At 39.6% G+C, this 17,838-nt stretch overlaps 1 long non-coding RNA gene across 2 annotated transcripts in view; it reads right to left on the bottom strand.

Annotated features, from left to right (window-relative positions):
• LOC102480821 (uncharacterized) overlaps positions 1 to 17,748 on the bottom strand; it is a 99,984-nt gene extending 82,236 nt beyond the window's left edge. Inside the window, exons 1-2 of one of the 2 annotated variants that reach the window (XR_001369558.2) lie at positions 17,622 to 17,748; positions 16,636 to 16,704 (exon numbers count right to left, since the gene is read on the bottom strand). This is a non-coding gene — a long non-coding RNA (uncharacterized LOC102480821). The remainder of the gene's footprint in view (positions 1 to 16,635; positions 16,705 to 17,621) is intronic. The other variant, XR_337029.3, reaches the window with a different exon arrangement.
• Positions 17,749 to 17,838: the final 90 nt, after the last annotated feature.

Here is a 17,838-nt window from a genome sequence, read left to right as displayed (position 1 = left end):
ACAGAGTCTGAAATACAGATCAGCTTACAGAAAGTTTACTAGGGAATGCGTCTGAGATCAACACCTACAAAAAAAGAAGAGAAAGAAGTACAACTGGACAGAGGCCAACGTCAAGGAGTGATATAGTTTAACACAGCCCACAGTCAACCCCATGAGGAACTCTGAAGTTGGATTGGCCCTGTAAAGTATCACAGGTGGAAGCTGAGAAGTTCTTATTTCTTAGGTTGATTAGTAATTGGATGTGGGTTCCCTGAGAAGGGGTGTGGTCCAGACTTAAACCAGCTGCCTGCACCTGAGGAAGTCCCAGGAGAGGCTTGGCAGCTGAGGATTTTACTGGCAGCACTCCCAAGAACTGGGAAAATAAATCCTTCAGTCCAGAAGGAGGATCAAGGAATGCATTACAGTGTCCACCTCCAGTTTGCTCTCTTTGATTGCATGTAAGCATTGTTTTGTATTAATTAAGATCTAAGGGGTGTGTCATCATAAAATGCCTCAAAAACCAATTTAGTGCAGATCAACCTTGATCAACTTTATTGATCACTGGCGTGTTTTCTTTAGACCTAGAACCCTCAGCAGAAGGACTCAACAGTATGGACATTTAGAACTTAAAGAGTTAAAGAAGTGTTTTTCTATAAGCAGAACAAGAAGTCATAGTAACTAGTAACAGAAGATGGCCTGATAACCAAAAGACAGAGCCAAGTTAGGAAGATGCTTAGGCCAATTTGTGCCCACCCATCTGTATAGAAGGGTGGTGATCCCTGTACAAGCAGATCTGGCGCTAAATAAAGTTCTTTTACTGATTTTTCTGAGATCATTTGGGTCAGAGCATGCATCTAGAAGCCTTGACTATCTTCCACTGCTTGGTATTACATAATTATTTGCACTTCATTTATCCCTTAGTTCTTGTGGAAATATCACTCTATTTCAGCCATGCTAAGGCAGTAAGAAAAGGAATTTATGTCTATATTTGGATTAAAGAGAAAAAACGAACATCATATCCATGGGTGCAGATGAAATAAAGTAGGGAAAATTATAGAGAGAAAACTTCATGAATGAGGTTTCAATGCAGAAAAAGTCCACAAAGGCATGTACTACTATATCTGTTCTCATTTCCTTCCTAAAAACATTTCCTTCCAGAGGAAAATAAATGAATAATTATAAGAACCTGCTGTGTGACCATATGGGACGAGGTGTTTTCACATATTATCTCATTTCCTGATAACAACCATGTGAAAAATTTATTATAGCCAATTTATATATGAAAAATGAACACTTGGAGAGAATAATTGCATTTCCAAAGACCACACGGTAAGTGATAGAGCTGCAAAATATAACATGGGTTTAGGTTCGAAAACAGACTAAAAGTCCTTCAGCCTTTGAATAAATACAAAAGTTGGGGTCTATCCTTACAATGGAATGCTACTAGCAAAAAAGGAACGAATTATTGCTAAATGCAACAAAATAGTTTAATTTCAAAGTAATTATGATGGTGAAAAAGACAGATTTTTAAGTAGTACATATGGTACAATTCCATTTATATTACTCTAGAAAAGGCAAACTAAGAAATAGAAATAGGAAGCAGAACACTGGTTTCTTGGAATTGGGGTGGGATGGCAGGAGGAAACTTATGAGGGTATTAGATATAGTTGCTATCTTGATCATAATAATATTAATAATTAACAATGTGTATATATGTCAAAACATCACTTTTTAAGCCTCACATATGTATAGTTATTGTATGTCAATTATACCAAAATAAGAGTTAAAAACATCAACTAGGTTGAAATCTCTGTTGGACTACATACAAGGGCTTAATCTCTGAGACTAGGTTTTTTGTTTTGTTTTGTTTTGTTTTGCTTTAGTCAGTTAGAGTTGATAAGAACTTAGAGGGTTGGTATGAAGATGAAAGTAAATCCATAAATTTAGTGCTTGGCACAATGTCTAATATAATATAGTACATAAAGGGTAAGAATTACAGATTCTGAATTCTTATTTCCTTCTTAAAGTTTCCTCTGCTTCTATTAATAATGTTAGTCATTGTTATTTTTATTTCAAGCTGAAGTTCAAACACATCGTTTTAATTCAAAGTCCAAGACTTAATAAATCTGTGACAAATTTTATGATTTGCAGTAAAGGAGACATCTCCTGATGGAGGACCAGACCCAGAGTCTTCTGGATAGAATTTAATTTCTCTTATCACCCACAGTTTGTCTACCTTGTAGCAGTTTTCATTCTAGAATCCAAGCCTCTCTGGGAAGGGAGATAGGGGAGCAGCACCTTGGCATCATCTTCACCTATATTTCCTTGGGCTCCATCTCTACTCCTTTTTGAGATCCTTATTGGCTAAAAAAACTGTGCAATGTACAGAAAAATAATATCAGGTTCTATTTTCACAAGTTTGCCCTAAGTAGCAGTCCAGATTGAACCTAATAATGGAGACAATAGCATTGGTTGAGATGAATTGACCAAGTATCTATAAAACATTTGATTTATTTGATAAAATGAATGTTCTTTAAGAATGTTGTATTTCGGGACCAGCAATTGGCACAATGGCTATGTTGCTGGACTTCCATGTAGTCGACCGTGATTTGAGACCTGGACCTGGTGACTTAAAACTCAAGCCTGGTGCATGTGCATGCGTGCCCAACATCCCGAGAGGAGAATGGAGGAGAAGGGATTATGGCATGGCCATCCCCCGTGGGGGGTGATTTCTCACCTTCTGTCTTTCTGGCAAGCACATGCACCGTATAGCAAAAGAAAAAAATAAATAAAAAAACACCTCTCAGGAAAAAAAATGTTGTATTTCTTATCACACATGATACATTTCATCTTAAAATATGTGTAAAATTATAAAATAATATTCTAACAGTAATAAAGCTCCTATGTTTATGCCCTAAGGAGTATCATGAAGATTAGTGAGTCTCTAAAATTATTCCAATCAAGTTGATATTTCATAGATTTTTCCCCTTTTTTTATTGTCATAGGGTACATGTGCTTGCCAATGAGAAACAGTGAGATGGAAAGTGAGAAATAACCCCCATAGCAGGAATAGCCATGACACAAATTCTTCTCCTCCATTCTCCTTCTAAGATTTTAGAAGTGCAGGTACACATGCCCAGCATGATTTAGAATTTTTCAGATTTTTTTTTTCTCCAAGTAGAAATTCATGAGGGCCAAAGCAAGCAATATTTTTAGTAACCGATATTTGATAAGGCTCTCACTGAATATTACTAGTCTACAAAATTTCGATCTTCTTCCCTTGCAGTACTGCCCCTGGACCTCTTCTCCCAGAACCCAGATCCTTATTTTCCTAACTCTTCTTTCTCCTCTTTACTTTTACTCCCTCCTCCCTTCTCTTCGTCTCTGGAGCAGCAAAAATGTTCTTTTGCTAGACCTAGACCATATCCTTGGTTGGTTCAGTCTCATAAAATCCTGAATGTCTTACCTCCTACTCCAGCTTAAAAAGATTTTTGGATTTCCTTCTAAAGAAAGACACATTTCTGGGACCAGCAGTTAGCATGATGGCTATGTCGCTGAACTCCCACGTAGTCGACCGCAGTTCACATCCTAGACCCGGTGGCTTGAACTCACGCTGAGCGCATGTGTGTGCATGCCCAGGATCCCGAGAGGAGAACGGAGGAGAGGGGATTGCGGCATGGCCATCCCCCCGGGGGTGATTTCTCGCTTTCTCTCTCTCTCTCTCTCTCTTGTCTGTCTGGTGAGCGCACGTGCCCTATAACAAAAACCTCTCCAAAAAAAAGAAGAAGAAAAAGGAAAGACACATTTCTCTCAAAAATACTGGTACCATTTATAAAGAAATATGTTCTCCATTTTTCACGAGTGAACAAATTCATGAATAGGTAAGTAAATATAGTGAACATAGATTACTCTCTCAAAAATTTGATGGGGTAGTCTCAAAATACAGCAGTTTAGAGCAATGCATAGGAAGTTGATCTCGCAAGGCCAACTATGATGTGAATCTGGGCTCTGGTGGCTTCAGAAACACATTAGGCTTATATGTGTGCATGCCCCAAATCTTGACAGGATTAAGAAATGGAGGAAAAAGGACTGAGACATGACCATGTCCCACTGGGAGGTGCTTTCTCTCTTTCTCTGTTTTTCTGTCTCCCTCTGGCAAGTACACATACCTAATAGTAATTTTTCCTTTTTTTTTTAGAGGTGTTTGTTTGTTTTTTGTTTGTTTGTTTGTTTTTCTTGCTATAGGGCGTGTGCGCTCGCCAGACAGACAGAGAGACATAGGGAGACAGAAAGTGAGAAATCACCCCCCAGGGCGGATGGCTATGCCACAATCCCTTCTCCTCCATTCTTCTCTCGGCATTTTGGGCACGCACGCACACGCTCCCGGTGTGTTTTAAGCCACTGGGTCCGGGACGCGAACCATGGTCGACTACGTGGGAGTCCAGCAACATAGCCATTATGCTAACTGCTGGTCCACAATTTTTCTTTTTAAGAGATTTTTTTTTTTTTTTGCTGTAGGGCATTTGGACTCATCAGAGAGACAGAAAGCAAGCAAGCAAGAAATCACCCTGCAGCAAGGGATGGCCATGCAGCAATCCCTTCTCCTCCATTCTCCTCTCGGAATCTTGGGCCTGCACACACATATGCCTGGCAAGAGTTTTAAGTGGCCGGGTCTGGGAATCAAACCACAGTCAAATATGTGGGAGTCCAGATATGTAACCATTACGCTGTCTGCTGGTCCCTTGCTAGCAATTTTTAAAAGTGGATTTGTTGATGTCATCCAATTGGCATGCAACTGTTCATAGTATTCCCTTAAAACCGCTTTTATTTTGTAAAGTTAGCAATAATATCCTATTTCTTTTTCTTTCTTTCTTTCTTTCTTTTTTTTAATTTAATTTTTCAGAGGTGTGTGTGCTTACCAGATAGAGACAGAGAGGAAGAGGGAGAAAGTACCCCCCACCCCCAATGGAACATGATCATGCTGCAATTCCTTCTCATTTTCTCCATCCAGTTAGGATCTGGGGCAGGAAAGAGCACCCATTCTCTTACACTCTCTCTCTCACACACACACATACACACACACACACACACTCGATGTGTTTTTCAAGCTGCAGGAGCTGGGATTCTTTTCAATGAACTAAAGTTTGGTTTTGTCAATTTTGCCTGTTTCTTTATTTTCCATTTTTATTTATCTCTTCTCTAATTCTTTATTATTTCCTTCCTTCTACTAGTTTTTGGTTTGTTTGGTTTGCTGTTTGTTTCCTAGTTCATAAAGAAATAAAGTTAGATCACTGGTAGTCTTTTTATCCCATGATTTTTTAAGAGTTTTTGTCAGAAGGTGTATGTACTCACCACCAGAGAAAGAGAGACAGAGACAAAGAGAAAGTGGAAAAGCACCCTCCATGGATGATGGTCATTAATGCCACAATCCCTTCTTCTCCACATCTTCTTTTGGGATTTTGGGCACACATGCACACATACCCTGAATGTTTTTCAAACTGCTGCAACCAGAACTCAAACTGTGGTAAGCCAGGTAGGATCCAGCTCCCTTAACCATTAGGTTACCGGGCCAGCCTTAAAGAGTATATTTGGAATTAACACCAACCTAACTTTAAAAACATAAAGTATGCTCCTGTACATATTTATTCTCCCCTTTATGTTATTATTGTCTTTATTACATCTTTATAAACAGTGTGTACAAAAACAGATTTATAATTATTTTTTTACGTGTTTATAAAATCCTGTCAGAAATAGAAAGTGGATAGACAAATAAAAATATATTTGTCAATGCATTTACCTTTACTGCAGATCTTTATTTCTTTATATGTTCTTGAGTTACTGTCTAGTGTCTTTTCATTTCAACCTACGAGATTCCCATCAGCATTTTTTAGGAGTTGCCCTTGGTGGTAATTATCTCCCTCAATATTTATTTATCTAAGTATGTCTTAATTTACTCTTCATTTTTGCAGGAAAATTTTGTTGGATATAGATTTCTCAGTTAACAGTCTTTGTCTTTCATTATCTTAAATATGTCATTGCACTGCCTTCTACCATAAGAAAAACAGATTTTATCTTATTGAAGATTCTTTCTATGTAATAAATCACTTCTTGCTTTGTTTGCCGCTTTTAGATTTCCTCTTTACCTTTCACTTTGACAGTTTGATTAGAAATGTCCCAGTGTGTTTTTCTTTCAGTTTATCCAAGTTGGAGTTCATTGTGTTTCACGGATTTACAGATTCATATCTGTAATAAAATTTGGGACTTTTACCATAGTTTCTTCAAGTGTTCTTTATACCGCTTTCTCTCATCTCCTTCTAGAACTCTCATAATGTATTTTATGCTGATCTACTTGATAGTGTACCACAGGTCCCTTAGGCTCTGTTCACTTTTTTTTTTTTATAATTTATATACATTTTTTAAGGTTTATTTAAGGAGAGGCAGAGATAGAGACAGAAAGAGAGAGGAGAAAGACAAGGACTCTCAACAGGGTCTCATCCTAAGTCTTGTCTCCAGCCTTCCCAGCTAGCCAGGGTCATGAACATATACATGCATGCCTGGCATGTATGAATCAAACCAGGGGCAGAACTGCTATCTTCTATGTGGCTTTCAGCATTGTAGAAATGAGTACAACCACTGCATTGCCATGGCTGGGTCAAAAGAATCTTTTTTTTTTTTTTTAATTCATTTTAAGTTTACAGTGAAACCGAATGGAAGGTATAAAGATTTTCCATATATTCCTTATCCCCATATATACACAGCCTCCCCCACTATTAAGATCCTGCACCAAAGTGGTATATTTGTTTCCATCAGTGAACTAAAACTGACAGATTATCATCAATCAGAACCCATAGTTTACATTAGGGGCCACTCTTGGTATTGTACATTCCATGGGTTTTGACAAATGTATAATGACATGGCTACCATTACATTATCATAAAGAATAGTAGCTTGACAGTGTAATTCTTTTTAGTGGTGAATATTTTTCCACTGTCTGGATATACCACAGTTAATGTATCAATCCATCTTGAATTAGTCTACTCAGGCCGCCATAACAAAATACCACTCTGGGTGACATAAATAGTAGAACTTTACTTTCTCACAGTTGTAGAGGCTACAAATTCATGATCAAAGTGCTGGAAAATTTGGTTTCTGGTGAGCGTTCTCTTCCAAGCTGGTAGACAGCTGCCTGCTTATGTCCTCATATGGCCTTTCCTAGGTGCATACATGCCTACTGTGTTTTTCAAGTCACTAGGGCAAGGATTTAAACCATAAGGTCAGCCATGTGGGATATGACTCCCTTAACCAGTACACCATGGAGCTAGCCCCAGTTTGGTTGCTTCTGAGTCCTGGAAATTACTAATAAAGCTTTTATAAATATTCATATAGAGGTTTTCACGTGAACATACATTTTCAACTCATTTAAATAACTACCAAGGAGAGCAATTGCTGGATTGTAGGTTAAAAGTGCATTCACTTTTATTAGAAAGTTGCCATACTGTCTGCAAAGTGGTTGTACTGTTTGCATCCAACAATAAAAGAGTGTCTTTATTCTTTTTCTTTCTTTTAAATAAGCCAAAGGGTACATTCACTCATTCGCTCACGAGAGAGAAAGAGAGAGAGAGAGAGAGAGCACTCACCTATGAGCACTGTCACACCACAATCCCTTCCCCACCATTCCTCTATCCTGTCAGGATTTTTTGGACATGCGCTTATGTCCAGTGATTTTCAGCCCACCACAGCTAGAATTCAAACTTCACAGTGTCCATGTAGTATGATAATCCTTTAACAATTAGACCACAGAGCTGGTGCCATTCTTTCTCCCTTCTGGTCCTCAGTCTTGATCATTTCAATTGTCTTATCTTCAAGTACACTGATTCTTTCTTCTGTTTACTTAATTTTGCTGTTGAACTTAGATTTTCTTTTTCCCATTTTAACCATTGTATTTTCCAGCTCCAGAATTTCTGTTTGGTTCTTTTTAATAATTTATAATTTTAAAAAATAAACTCATACTTTAATTACAATTTTCTATAAATTGTTTAAAAAGTTTATTTATTCCTTCCATGAGTGAATATATATGAGAGAGAGAGAGAGAGACAGTAGACAGCACTCCCAACTGGGTCTTGACGCTGCAATCCACCCTGATCCTATAGGCAGCCCCTGATCATAGGCAAAGATGTGCTCAGTGTTCTCAGGGAGGACTCTGGACTTGAAAGGGAACTTTCCCATGTGAGGTTGTCTAGGAAGTTTTCTTTCTTTTCTGTTTCTTTATGATTTTTTTTTTCTTTTTGGAGAGGTTTTTCTATAGCGCACGTGCACTCGCCAGAAAGAGAGAGACAGAGAGACAGAAAGCGAGAAATCACCCCCAGGGGTGATGGCCATGCTGCAATCCCTTCTCCTCCATTCTCCTCTCGGGATCTTGGGCACGTATGCACATGCTTTTAGCGTGAGTTTAAGCCACTGGGTCTGGGACTCAAACCGCGGTCGATTACCTGGGAGTCCAGCGACATAGCCATTATGCCAATTGCTGGTCCCCCTAGGAGGTTTTCTGTAGTTCTTTGTTGATATTCTCTTTGAGTTCTTCGAACATATTTAAGACAACTGTTTTTAAAGTCCTTATTTAGTAATTTCAATGTCTGGCCTACCTCAGGGATTTTTTTTCCCTATTTATTTTGTTATTTTGAATGGGGTAATGATTGTTTCTTTGTATGCCTTTTTTTTTCATTTGTTTTGTTTCTGTGAAAACTACACATTTAACTACTATAGTGTAGTAACTGGAAATCAGATTTCAAATACTGGGAAATTAGATTTTCCCAGTATTTGCTGCTTTTTGGTTGTTGAAGATTATGGCAATCAGTTTATTTAATGCCTTTCCCCAAATATTTCTGCAACAACTATATTCTTTATTAATTGGTCAGTAAAGTCTCTTTTCTTTAAATTATGTTCAGCTAGTGTTTCGTCAGAGATTTTTTTTCTGAATGCTAAGAACACTAGTAGTCTTTACAAACTGACTTTGAAAAAAGGCACTCTTTCAATTTTCAGCCAGGCTTGACCTATGCCAAAGGATTGGCCCAACATGAAGTTTAAAAGTTTATGAGAGTGTTTTCTGAGCATGTGTCTTGCCCTGTGCATGTACACGACTTCCTAAATTCCCACGTATACATCGTTGCTTTAGAATGTCCTAATTTTTCAAAGAAACTCTCCCTAACTTTTACTTTATGTAGTCTGTTTGCAAGTAATCTTTACTTCAAATGTCTGAAGAGTGTTCATTCAATTTGTAGTGTTTTCAAGCACTTCTGGGCTCACTGGTAGGTTAGGTAAAATAGAGAGGGGCACCTTGCATTAGTCCTTCAGGTAGCCGTCTGGATTAATCTGCTCAGGCTGCTGTAATAAAATAACAAAGGCTTGATGACTTATAAAACAGAAATGTAATTTTCATAGTTCAAGGTTCTGGTAAAATTTTCCTGGTAGGGACTTTCTTCCTGTCTTACAGATAAACCGCCTTCTCTTTATATTCTCACATGGTGGAGAAAAAGAAAATTCTGATGTCTCCTCTTTGTGTGAGGGTACCAGATCTATATGACAGGACCCTTGTGGCCTTATTCAACCTTTATTACTTCCTCACAGACAAGAGGGGCACCTTGCATTAGTCCTTCAGGTAGCCGTCTGGATTAATCTGCTCAGGCTGCTATAATAAAATAACAAAGGCTTGATGACTTATAAAACAGAAATGTAATTTTCATAGTTCAAGGTTCTGGTAAAATTTTCCTGGTAGGGACTTTCTTCCTGTCTTACAGATAAACTGCCTTCTCTTTATATTCTCACATGGTGGAGAAAAAGAAAATTCTGATGTCTCCTCCTCTTTGTGTGAGGGTACCAGATCTATATGACAGGACCCTTGTGGCCTTATTCAACCTTTATTACTTCCTCACAGACAGGCCCTACCTCTAAATACAGTCACATTGGAGGTCAAGACTTCAACATACGAATTCTAGGGAACACAATCCATAGCACTCCTGGACAGGCTAGAACACATACAATAATGTGCAAAGTCAGCTTTGTTCCTTTTGGAGCCAGGGAAATGGCCCCATGCTGAGAACATCAGCTGGATGCTTTTAGATGGCTACCACTTTAAGAGTGATGCCTCTTCATGACTGCCGCAGCTTTATAACTGCTGCTGTTTTAAGACTTTTGCCACCTTAAAACTACTGCCATTTTAAGACTGCCCTCATGCAAGAGTATGTTGAAGAATAAGGGAAAGACAAGCAAAATCAGCACAAAACCTTCCTACTGTTTTGAAGTGCTTTTTTCTTGATTCACTGCTGAGTTGGTTGTTATAAACTATTCATTGTTTTCCAGATTCTCGCAAAATTTGGTTCTGTTTCTTCTGGGGTTTTTATGTTTCTCTGACATGACAAGAGCCTGGAGCTTCTTACTCCATTATTTTGCTCTCTTTATTCAGAAGATTGGAATTGTTGCAAGCCTTTCTTAAGCCTTATTTATTCCTTCAGACAAAAGCTTTCAAAAACACTTTCTACTTCCTATAAATGATAAGACCTATTTAAATCGCTCCTAAGTGATTACATGTATTTTAAAGAATGAGAAAACTATCCATACAAACTAATTTAACAGTACATAATCGAAGAATACAGGATAGAAGTTCATGAAACTCAAGTGCAGTCAGGACATTGGAGGGACGGTGGCCACAGGAAACCTTGGCAGAGCCAGAAAGCTATTCTCTCTCTTTCTCTCTCTTGTCTGTCTCAAGGAGCCCCACAGGTCAGAGTCAACTACTCTTCTCAGTCTGCTTTTATTTTCTCTCCCCACATATTAACTTCCTCTTATTTTGTGTTTACATGCTCAGGTTAAAATCCAGGTTTAGTTATAGTTTCAGTGTTCAATAGAAGAATAAAGTCCCTCTATCTCAATTCAAAACTCCCAAAAGAGAAGACCTGACTGATTCAAGTTCCTTCAAGGAACAAGCCCTACCCCATCAGCTATGGCCAGGAAGAGGGAAAGGTCCTCTCATACCAGCAAGGGTATGAGGACCCAACCTCTAGATGGGAACTGGGGAAAAGAGCTAAGGAAGGAGGTGCTTCTCAATGAAGGATTCACAGAAACCCGAAAGGTGTTTTTAGATTTAGAAATACAACTTCAAAGAAGAAAATAAATTACATTTTATTATTAAGCTAAAATACATAAGCCAAAACGCTTGGTATACACATTTATAAATAACTTACTTCTTTGAGATTTCAAACTAAAGTAAGCTTCACTTATTCCATTTACAAATGTTTTCGGCTTTTGTTGAGACACCAGGGAAAATAATTAAGAAATCTTCTGACTCTTATTCCAGGGAACTGGAGGAACACAGAGTAACTCCAGGGAGCCTAATCTCATAAGCTGAGAATATTTCACAAAATGACACTCGTTCCTTAGTGTACACGTGGTAGTCTCTGCTTTTAAGCTCCTATGTTATGAGTCACACTGATTCCTTCCTCTTGAGGGTCAAATACTTCCTAGAGTTTCCTTTCTTCTTTATCTCTTCCTTGGTCCCATTCTCCATCTTTACCCCATTCCTTTGTCAGTCAATTAAGAAAACAACACCATCCTTTTTTTTTTTTTGGAGAGATTTTCACTGTAGGGCGCGTGTGCTCGCCAGACAGACAGAGAGAGACATAGAGACAGAAAGTGAGAAATCACCCCCCAGGGGGGATGGTCACGCCGCAATCCCTGCTCCTCCATTCTCCTCTCGGGATCTTGGGCACGCACGCACACGCGCCCGGCGTGAGGTTTAAGCCACAGGGTCCAGGACGCGAACCGCTGTCGACTACGTGGGAGTCCAGCGACATAGCCATTACGCTAACTGCTGGTTCCCAACACCATCCTTTTTTTTTTTTTGGAGAGATTTTCACTGTAGGGCGCGTGTGCTCGCCAGACAGACAGAGAGAGACATAGAGACAGAAAGTGAGAAATCACCCCCCAGGGGGGATGGTCACGCCGCAATCCCTGCTCCTCCATTCTCCTCTCGGGATCTTGGGCACGCACGCACACGCGCCCGGCGTGAGGTTTAAGCCACAGGGTCCAGGACGCGAACCGCTGTCGACTACGTGGGAGTCCAGCGACATAGCCATTACGCTAACTGCTGGTTCCCAACACCATCCTTTTTTTTTTTTTGGAGAGATTTTCACTGTAGGGCGCGTGTGCTCGCCAGACAGACAGAGAGAGACATAGAGACAGAAAGTGAGAAATCACCCCCCAGGGGGGATGGTCACGCCGCAATCCCTGCTCCTCCATTCTCCTCTCGGGATCTTGGGCACGCACGCACACGCGCCCGGCGTGAGGTTTAAGCCACAGGGTCCAGGACGCGAACCGCTGTCGACTACGTGGGAGTCCAGCGACATAGCCATTACGCTAACTGCTGGTTCCCAACACCATCCTTTTCAGCTGTCTCAAAATTTGTGTAGATTTTGTGAGATGTAGCAGGAAGAAATGAAAATGGTTTAGGAAATGTTCTTTTGGGCTCCAAAGGGTGGAACTGGCAGGAATTTTCAATAGAAGGTGAGAAGCTTTGTTGAAAAGCATATGGCCACCATGATTCCTCCATCTCGGTTTCAGTTTTCTGGTGTCCATTTTTTATTTACTTCCTAATTTGATATTGGAAATGGAGAGCATAAAGTTCTGTTTTTTTTTTGTTGTTGTTGTTGTTGTTTCTTCTTTTTAGAATTTTCTCTTTCTTGGGACCAGCAGGTGATGTTACGGTTACGTTGCTTTACTTCTACATGGTCGACTGTGGTTGGAGTCCCAGACCTGGAGGCTTAAAAATCACATTGGGTGTGTGTGTGCATGCATGCCCAAGATCCTGGGAGGAGAATGGAGGAGAAGGGATTGTGGTGTGGCCATCCCCCTGGGGGGTTATTTCTCGCTTCTGTCTCTCTGTTTAACGCAAGCACCCTATAGCAACAATCTCTCTATCTAAAAAAAAAGCAACAACAATGACAAAAAAAACTATAACAGTTTTCTCTTACTTATTCAGGGATTGTTAATCTCAAGTAAGGTATCTTGATACTAGGTAAGCCAGCAGTTTCAATTGCTCTGGGGACATAGGTGAAAGGCAGAAAACAAGAAACAACAGCAACAAAACCAGAGAGCTTCAGTAATTCATCCACCAAGTAATCAGGACTTGAATTTTATTTCATCCTAATACATTTTCCTTTTAGATTACTCATGCCACAGAATTGTGCACTGTCAATAATTGCATAATCTCTACCTGTGACATTCCACTGTACAAAGTCTTCCTGTGTGCCCAAGTCCTGCCTTCTAAAAGAGAAACACATATTTTGCCATTTATTTCCTTATGTTGGTTCAACTTTGCTCTAGGATGAACTCTTAGTTTCAGATCAAATTACTGGTTAAATGTATGTTTATTACTAAGTATATTTAAGCACCACTGTTACCATAAAAAGGGGCCGATACCTAGCCACAGTTACAAATTAATTCATGAAAAGAAAAAGGAGTCAGTCATAATTACGTATTCTTCTTAAGGTGCAATAAATTTTCAACAGCCTAGTAAAATGAGATCTGACATGTAATAAGCTACCGTTCTACTATACTCTTAAATCCAAACTGCTTGCAATGAATGATGCTAATATTTTATAAAAGTACACAGTAAAATTGGTATACAAGTTGCTACCTCTTGAAAGAAAAGTTCTTGATGGTGTTCACACCCAAAATTTTTAATGCTTAATTGGTTAAAAGTAAAACAAGACAGACCTCATCAGTCTAATTTAATTAAAAGAAAGTTAATGCTGTACAATTACACTGTCACATATAAAGGAAAACGTTCATGGAAAATGTATATTATGAAAAATCTACACATGGATTTCAATTTTTTTTGCACCAAAATAAATTTATACTTTTTTTAATTGCCAGAGAGTGAGTGCACTAGCTTTAGACACACAAAGACACACACACACACACACACACACAGAGCACTCCCCAGTGAAGTATGGTCACATCACAATCCCTTCTCGATTTCTCCATTCTGTCAGGATCTGCACACACCTGGCGTATTTTTCAAGCTGCTGAGGGCTGGGATTTGAACGTTTGGCCATGTGGGATTTGGCCCCCTTAACCAGTAGGCCCTAAACTTATACATTAATTCCATTTTTCCACCAACTCTTTTAAGTACTCTCTTATAACCTCATTTATTATATTTTGAGATAAACTGGCATTATTGATCCCCATTAATGAGTAGAGAAATTGAGATTTAAAGGGGTTGGTGACTCTTCATAAGTCACACAGGTAATTATTGTTAAAGCCGGGAGCAAAATTCAAGTCTATTGAATTTGCTCTATTCACCATATGTTACTTTCAGGACTGTTCAGATCTTGATTAGATTTACATTTGACCTCTCCATGATCACACTAAAAAAAATCGTTATATAATACAGGTGTCAGGGATCAAAAACAATACCAGCATTGTATGTTACCCATTACTACAAAAAAGACATACTCCCTTCAATTGTTTATTCATTTAAACAAATAACTGAGTGCTGGCATACATGTTAGGTGGCACTAAGCTTTATTATACCCAGATGTATTAGTTATCTATTGTTGCATACCAAATTATCGCCTGAAAACAGTGGCTTTGAACAATAATCATTTAACCATTTATTATTTGAAAGTTTCTGTGGGCCAGAAATCTGGGAGCAGCCTAGCTGAGAGGTTCTGGCTTGGGGTTTCTCTTGAGGTTAGTCAAGATGTTGACTGGAGTGCATGGAGTCAATTGAAAATCTTAGTTAGGGCTGAAGAATCTTTTTCCAAGCTAGCTCTCATGGTTATTGTCAAGAGGCCTCAGTTCCCCATGGGTTCTGGACTAGAAATCTTAAATTAGTCACCATGGGGGCCTCTCTATAAGTTGCCTAAGTGACTTTAAGACTATGACATGACAGCTACCTCTTCCCCTCAAGGAATCCCACAGGGACAAGAAGAAAGCTGTCATGTTTTACAGCCTTCTCTCAAAAGTCACATGAAAGGAAAGGAAAGAAAGAAAGGAGGGAGGGAGGGAGGAAGGAAAACTGGTAGAGCAAAAATTAACAGTACACATAACAATGTGGCATTCTTCATTGAAAACAATGTATATGGTAATATCTTTTATTTGATTATCGCACACAATATGCATGCTTTGAAAAATGCATATTATACCTCACAAAGATGTACAATTACATGTAAATATAAAATTATAAAAAAAGAAAAAGAAAGTAAGTCATACTGTATTATTTATATCACATTTTATTCATGAGAACAAGTCACTAAATACAGCCCGAACTCAAGATGAGGGAAGTTAAGCTTTACCCTATGGAGGGAGAAGTATCAAACTATGGACACATTTTAAAACTACCATTCCAGGGTACCAGCAGGTGGCATGATGATTAAGGTGCTGAAGACTCCCATACAGCTGACCACAATTCAAGTCCCAGACATGGCAGCTTGCTTTCTCACTTTCTCTCTCTCTCTCTCTCTCTTCTCTCACTGGTCAAATTAAAATAAATAAAATTACATAAAATGATTTTTTTTTTTCTTGAGAGGCTTTTGTTATAGGGCATGTGTATTCGCCAGAAAGACAGAGAGACAGAAAGCAAGAAATCACTCCCAGGGGGGTGGGGGGATGGTTATGCTGCAATCCTTTCTCCTCCATTCTCCTTTTGGGATCTTGGCATACATGCACACATGCCCAGCATGAGTTTAAGCCACTGGGTCTGGGGCTCAAACCGTGGTCGACTACGTGGGAGTCCAGCGATGTAGCCATTATGCCATCTGCTGGGCCCCATCCCCATAAAGTAATTCTTAAAAAAAAAAAACAAAAAGAAATTACCTACCAAAACACATTTTATAAAATTTAACTTAATTACCATGTGATTTGGCAATTCATTTTTAATACTTGGATATTTAAAGGAAAATCAAGTCTATGAACGAAGAGAACATTTTGTTGTTGTTGCTTATTTACATTTTCTATTCCCTCTTTTATCTCACGCTGTGGAGGTAAGATAAAAAATTCTATATATAACAGTGGTAAGTAAATGACCTGACCATTTCATCAATCAGGAACTACATTCAATTCTTATAACAGGAAATTCAGATAACAGAACCTCATATAGGGGGGATTTATGTACCAGCAAATCCCAGAAGTGGGCAGTACAGAAGTAGTAAGTTGGCCCTCCAAAGCAATATGAATCTAGGCATCTCTCTTTCTTACACTACTAATAGAGTGTGTGGCTTTTGTTACTAAGGCTGAAATATGACTACTCTACCTCTAGCATCATGGCCCTGTACCTGTTAAGAAAAAGGATGGGTAAAGATCAAACCGCTGGAGGGACATTTCTTCCATAAAGCTTTCCTTGAGTCCCTTCTAGAAATATCCACTTTGATTTCATCAATGGGCCACATAGCCAAGGAGATAACTGTACAGATGTGCAAAGGTACATATGTATATGGAATACTGTGACCTCTGGAAGGGTCTCCTTTCCCTGTTTTAAAATGAGTGGAAGAATAGCATGGAAAAGGATGAAGTTGGGCAATAACAGAACAGGGGTTGGGGAGAAGAGAATAAGGCTGAAAGGCAGAGAAGTCTAGAGGCCTGGGCAAGAGAAAGAGTACTAACCTGTATATGAGGCTCCCTGCACTTCTAATGTGGACCTATCAGTTCATCATTCTGCTCTAAGTTTCTCATCTGAAAAATAAAACATTTGGATTAGAATCACTAGATGTGCTTTAAGTTTTTAAATTCTTTTTGAAGTTATTTTTGGGCTCTACTGATGGTATGTCCCAACAACTACAACAGGACCTAAGCAAATTAAAGGAAAAATAACAATAACATACATTGTTATTACTTCTTTCAGGCATACTGGTAATTTGCCAAGGCTACACAGCTAGTAGTTGGAGAGACCAAGATTCCAGTCCAAGGAGTCTAATTTCAGAGCCCATAAACTTAACTATGCTGCAGAGTACTAAAGAAAGTGCCTGAGTAGGGTTATCTAAAGGAAATTTCCATTCTTGAGCTTAGTTTTGCAAAGGACAGTTAACACCAGTAAGACCTAGACCTCCTGACTACAAGGAGACTACCTCAACCTGTGCCAAGCCCCTCTCCCATTCCAAAGACTTGTTTCCTGATTCATAGTTCCTTTGCCCAAGAAAGGAGAGATGAGTTCTGCAAAGCCCTAAGGAAAATCTTCATGCCAGTGCCGGGCAGAAACTAAGTACAGAAGTAATTAAAGGATATATGTGCCTACAGAGTTTTCTGACAGCACTATCTGGGTATTCAAACTTTCTTGGCTTAGGGATGTGGTTATCCAGCACCTATTTGCATACTTTACCTGCTTTCATTAAGGAAGGAGAGATATTGAATGAAGAGAGTGCAGGGATAGAACAGGGAAAAACAAAAGCAGATGAACAGGTTGAGGTGAAGTGATTCCTGCAGTATTGGAGCCTGTCCCTCAGACAAAGGTTCCTAATGGAAAGTCCTAGTCCCTGTTGTGTTCCTGCTTTCCTCTCCCTCAAGGTCCGGAAGCTACTGCAAAACCCTATAGCAGACACAGCAAAGTGGAGAACGACACAGTCAAGCCACCAGGGGGCTGCGACTATGCCTACCGGTGATGGAAGCTCCGACTTCCCAGACCTCCTCGCAGAAGGGCGGGGCGTGCGCTCGACGGCCAATCCCTGCGTCCGCACGTCGCCGTGGCCCCGCCCCCTAGTCCCCGCCCTCTCCGCCCATCCCCGGGGCTGGTGCGGCGGGGGCGACGTCAGCTCTGAGACCCCTGGGTGGCGGCTGCGCTGTAGGCGGGCCGCGGCCTGGACGCGCTGCGGG

Source organism: Tupaia chinensis, unplaced genomic scaffold (assembly GCF_000334495.1).
Source record: "Tupaia chinensis unplaced genomic scaffold, TupChi_1.0 Scaffold143951_1, whole genome shotgun sequence".
Taxonomy (NCBI): Eukaryota; Metazoa; Chordata; class Mammalia; order Scandentia; family Tupaiidae; genus Tupaia; species Tupaia belangeri.
Note: the sequence above shows the minus strand (reverse complement) of the source record. Positions and strands in the feature narration are given on the sequence as shown.